The following is a 6,000-nucleotide window of genomic DNA, read 5'->3' on the forward strand; positions in this document are numbered from 1 at the left end:
CCCCATCGCACCCCCCTCAGATTTAGTTATAAGTTGGCACAGTGGATAGGCCTTGAAAAACTGAACACAGATCAATCGAGAAAACAGGAAGAAGTTGTGTGGAACTATGAAAAAAATAAGCAAAATATACAAATTGAGTAGTCCATGCGCAAGATAGGCAACATGAAGGTGACTGTGAGTTATGGAGCCCCATGGTCCTGTGGTTAGCGTGAGCAACTGCGGAACGAGAGGTCCTTGCTTCAAGTCTTCCATCCAGTGATAAGTTTAATTTTTTATTTTCAGACAATTATTTTGCGTAGCTGCACAGGCACACAGAGCAGTATTGTTTACGTGATCGTGTGTCAATTATCGAAGTTCAGGCACTCCCACATAATCGACTTCACTCTCCAAAATTCCAGGACATGTTCATATTTGCTTGGACATATGCAGGATTTGACGGTCTACACACGGAAAAATTTGAAAACGTTAAAAACAAATGTTTTGACAGAGAACAGGGAAAACTGTGCTACTGTGAAACTGTTGCATTCATTTGTTGCAGTTTATGCGACAAACTCTTATGTTTTCATCACTTTTTGGGAGTGATTATCACATCCACAAGAAAACCTAAATCGGGCAAGGTAGAAGAATCTTTTTACCCATTCGCCAAGTGTACAAGTTAGGTGGGTCGACAACATATTCCTGTCATGTGACGCACATGCCGTCACCAGTGTCGTATAGAAAATATCAGACGTGTTTTCCTGTGGAGGAATCGGTTGACCTATGACCTTGCGATCAAATGTTTTCGTTTACCATTGGAGAGGCACGTCCTTTCGTCTACTAATCGCACGGTTTTGCGGTGCGGTCGCAAAACACAGACACTAAACTTATTACAGTGAACAGAGACGTCAATGAACGAACGGACAGATCATAACTTCGCGTAAATAAACTTTTCACTCAAGGGAAGACTTGAACCAAGGACCTCTTGTTCCACAGCTGCTCACACTAACCACGGGACCACGGCACTCCTGAGTTCATACTATCCTTGATGTTGCCTATCTTGCGCATGGACTACACAGTTTGTATATTTTGCTTATTTTTTCATAGTTCCACACAACTTCTTTTTGTTTTCTCGATTGATCTGTGTTCAGTTTTTCAAGGCCTATCCACTGTGCCAACTTATAACTAAATCTGAGGGGGGTGCGATGGGGAGGTTCCCTTGTTAGGAGTCTATGGAGAGAGTCTATGTGAAAACTGGAGTTCGCAGATTTGATTAAGACTAAATCTTCCTTGTGAATTATTTCCTTCGTGGTGATTTCAAGGGTTAAGGCATCGGGGTTATGAGTGGGACAGGACGAAGGCATGACACTTAGGGGTTCAGGGCCTTTGTTTTACGGTGGGAGAGGACGAAGCTATGAGACTCAGGAGGAAATAAATGAGGAGTATGCCTTGCAGCCATTTATTGGTTTGGGCTTTTTGTGGATGATGTCAGATGTAGTACCTGTAAGTCGTTTAGGAGGCTTCTTGGTATCAGTAGGATGGAGGGTGGCTTTCCAATGGGAAACAGCCAGATATGTCGGTGTTACAAATTACGTGAAGGTGGTGCAGATCCTTTGGGATGGCTTGTTGATGGAGTAAGCTGTAGTTCCTATTATTTTCAGGGTGGCTGTTCTGAGGACGTTGTTATACCACATATTCCTCTAGTCATTAATGTTTTGAACCTTAGATAAACATGTAACACAGGTATTACACTTCAACATGTGCATCCCTGGTAATATGCAAAATATCAAGTCTATATTCAGTCTCGTGCCACACACTCGTAACATGCCTGTTGTAACTGTACAGATAGCATCTCTGATGCGTTGTTGCAATGTCACAAAATCGGGAACTGCTGTTTTGTACACGATTTCTTTCACATACCCCCAAAAAAAGAAATACACGGGGGTAATGTCAGATGATCTCGGGGATCATGGAATTGGGCCATCTCTGACAAACCACCTGTTCGGGAATTGTTTCATTAAGGAAATCGCGGACTTCTATAGCCGAATATGGGGGAGTGCCATCTTGCTGAAAGATGATAACGTCTTGCATATCATGTACCTGGGGAACAGCGGAACTCACCAAAATGTGTAGGTAAACATATTCCCTTATATTGCTTTCAAAAAAGAAAAAAGGGCCAGTCACCCTAACACACATAACCCACACCACACATTAGCCTTTGGATTTTCCCAAATGTGTACTCGTACGACATGAGGATTTTCTGATCCCCAGATCCGGGCATTATGGTGGATAACTGAGCCACAAACATTAAATGTAGCCTCATCGGAAAACACATACGCTTAAAAAATGTCATTGTCCTCACCCAAACGGTACAACTTGGACCTTGTACGCCTACAATTTAAAACATCTGTGAACCACTTGAGCCGACCGGGGTGGCCGAGCGGTTCTAGGCGCTACACTCTGGAACCGAGCGACCGCTACGGTCGCAGGTCGCAGGTTCGAATCCTGCCGCCCGCATCTCGTGGTCGTGCGGTAGCGTTCTCGCTTCCCACGCCCGGGTTCCCGGTTTCGATTCCCGAAGGGGGGTCAGGGATTTTCTCTGCCTCGTGATGGCTGGGTGTTGTGTGCTGTCCTTAGTTAGGTTTAAGTAGTTCTAAGTTCTAGGGGACTGATGACCATAGATGTTAAGTCCCATAGTGCTCAGAGCCATTTGAACCATTTTTTTCGAATCCTGCCTCGGGCATGGATGTGTGTGGTGGCCTTACGTTAGCTAGGTTTAAGTAGTTCTAAGTTCTAGGGGACTAATGACCTCAGAAGTTAAGTTCCATAGCGCTCAGAGCCATTTGAACCATTTTTGAACCACTTGATTCAGGGCACTCTCTTGCACTTGAAGCTCCCGCGAATCTCGTCTAATAGATTTATGTGGCTATCTGCGAAACACATGGTCTCCCGCTGCTTGTTCGTTTCTGAACCGACCCTGTTGCAAAAAAAGTTTCCTTCCATGATCTCATTAACATGACACCAGTGCTTTCTTTCCATTATGGGATGTGAACTTTCGCTGCACAGTAATCGGTGAGTTGCTTTCTGCTAACCACACAACATACTGAGCTTTTACCTGAAGGGAAGCTATTTTTACGATAGCTCACACAGTGTTCCTTGTGGCGAAAGTGTTGAATGAGGCACAGCTGTACAGAAACTTCATGGTCTCCCTAATAGACCTATAACAAAAAAAAAAAAACTTTACCATCATAAATATAACTAATATTTAATTTTGAAATCAGGGTAAATATTTATGGACACCTCATATAGGGATTCTATTTCGAGAACGGTCTACGGAACACAGAGAATTATGATGATGATGGTTTGTGGGGCGCCCAACGGCGTTGTCATCAGCGCCCATACAAATTTCCGATCTGTTTTTCACTATCCAGTCTCGCAATTTTCTCGAATGATGATAAAATGAGGACAACACAAACACCCAGCACCCAGTCCCCGAGCGTGATCCGGCAGGGAATGTAACTCAGAATGCTATGATCCTGAGTCAGCAACGCTAACCACTTTTGTAATCCTATTTTGTTCGTAATCGTTCGTTGCATTTGTTTGGGGCGGACGTCCCGTTCAAGTTCATCGTTGATCCGTTCACTCAGTTTTTTTTTTTTTTTTTATGAGAGAGGGCAACTAACCCTCTGACCGAACACGCTGAGCTACCGTGCCAACTGCCTCTAGACAACGAGCTGCAGACTGGAACACAGATGAATTAATTAATTCCCAAGTAATTCTTGCGGTTTGTGGTCTGGTGTTGTTGCAATGTGATAGATTCCCTGCTGTGGCATTCCTCATCGGTTTTTTTGAGTCTGCCGCAGTTTATATAATGCCTCACACTAGACGTCATACTGACGGCGTCCTTGCTATTTCTCGCTCTTCGGAAAAAAAAAATCACGAAACTATTGGCATCACAGCTGATTCGAACTCCGTACTGCTTTGTGCGCTCTACCCCAAATTTTAGACAGAAATTCCGCAAGGCATAATAATATCATGGCGGGGGGTACTTTTTACCACTGCTAGTCACGCCCTTTCACATTATACTCGCAAATAAATTGGTGGGAAATAATGATTACCTGTCTGCCTCAGTGCTATCCCTAACCTCTTAATTTTCCGTTTGCCTAAGGTGAATGTATGGGGCAGTCTGTCACAAATACTGTTTCTTTAAACTTGTTTAGTAGCGTTTCGCGAAAAAATATCCTTTTTTTCCAAGGATTCGTGTCTAAACTCACAGAGCATTCCCATAACATTAATACGACATGGTGGTGATCTTCAATCACTCAAGTAGTACCCAAAAAACGGGCCACATAAACAATCTTTAAGACGAATATCAACCACCGATACGCAGTTAAGAGATATATTACAAATACAGTAAATCATACTCTCGAACGCCTGGTTCAACACAGTTAAGGCGATAAAAAGTTTATATGTTTCATTATTCGCATGAAACTTAATCATGGATCATTCCCTAGCCATATTCACCGAACACACGTTAGAGATAATTCTTCTTGTGAATGCGTTGAGTTAACAATAGGAGATACAGTAGTTGGATAAAAATGTGGACACATCAAAAATACAACGCATTGCCACCACTAATGCGTTTTGGGATACCCTTTGGCATTCAAAACAGCTTCTAGTCGTCTCAGAATGGGCAAATGCTGGTATGGTTTTCAAGGGAATCTTATACCTTTCTTCTAGCAAAATTGAGGAACGCTCAGGTGACGACGTTGGAAGTGGATGGCGACCACACACCATTCTCTCTGAAGAAAAACACAAAGGCCTCATAATTTCGGGATCTGGTGATTGGTGGCCACGGGACATGCGACAGTTCATCCTCGTGCTCTCAAAACCAGTCCTAGGCGACGCGAGCTGTGTGAATAAAGACCGTATCGTCCTGGAACATTGCATCACTATTGGGGAACAAACATCGAACCACGGGATGCACCTGATCATCCAGAATGGTCACACAATCCTCGGCAGTAATACGTCATTGCGCAGTAACCATGGGGGCCTTTGAAAACCACTACAAAGCTGCTAAAGTAATCACCGAACAACCGCTGTGTTTCACTTTTGGGGCGTAAATTCGGCCAGAAATTGGAAACAGTGTGAAATAAGACCCATCCGACCAAATGACATTGTCCATTGCTCCATAGTCCAGATTTTATGTATTAAACTAAAACTAAATTCTGTCCGAACAGGCGACGAAATGCCCAACGGTACAGACCGACCGCCGCGTCATCTACAACCTAAAAGTGTCACTGGATGCGGATGGCCATGTGGTCAGCACACCGCTCTCCCGTCCCTGGTCGGTTTTCGTGACCGGAGCCGCTACTTCTCAATCAAGCAGCTCCTCAATTTACCTCACAAGGACTGAGTGCGCCCCGCTTGCGTTCGGTACACACATCCAAGTGCTAGCCAAGCCCGACGGCGCTTAACTACGGTGATCTGACGGGAACCGGTGTTACCACTGCGGCAAGGCCGTTAGCAGATTGGATTACGCAGCTCGTTTCCCTAGTGTGAGCATTTGTATCACCGATGAGTGGTTTTGGATTTCCAGCTCGCTCTACGATTCACAGCTTATTGAGATCGTGTTTTCCTTCTGACAGGGCATGACATTAAGTCGGCGGTGACTTTGCAGCTGTCACCCTCGTATTTCTTGCGTCACAATCCTCTTGAATGACCATCCGACTGATCACTCAAAACACACGTTGTAACTTACCGGATGATTTTTTTCTGTTTTCACTGTACGCGATATACATCTTCGATACGGTCGCTCTTGAAACACCAAAGCCGGCCACGGTGGCCGAGCGGTTCTAGGCGCTTCGGTCCGGAACCGCGCGACTGCTACGGTCGCAGGTTCGAATCCTGCCTCGGGCACGGATGTGTGTGATGTCCTTAGGTTAGTTAGGTTTAAGTAGTTCTAAGTTCTAGGGGACTGATGACCTCAGATGTTAAGTCCAATAGTGCTCAGAGCTATTTGAA

This window comes from Schistocerca cancellata, chromosome 3, assembly GCF_023864275.1.
Source record: "Schistocerca cancellata isolate TAMUIC-IGC-003103 chromosome 3, iqSchCanc2.1, whole genome shotgun sequence".
NCBI lineage: Eukaryota > Metazoa > Arthropoda > Insecta > Orthoptera > Acrididae > Schistocerca > Schistocerca cancellata.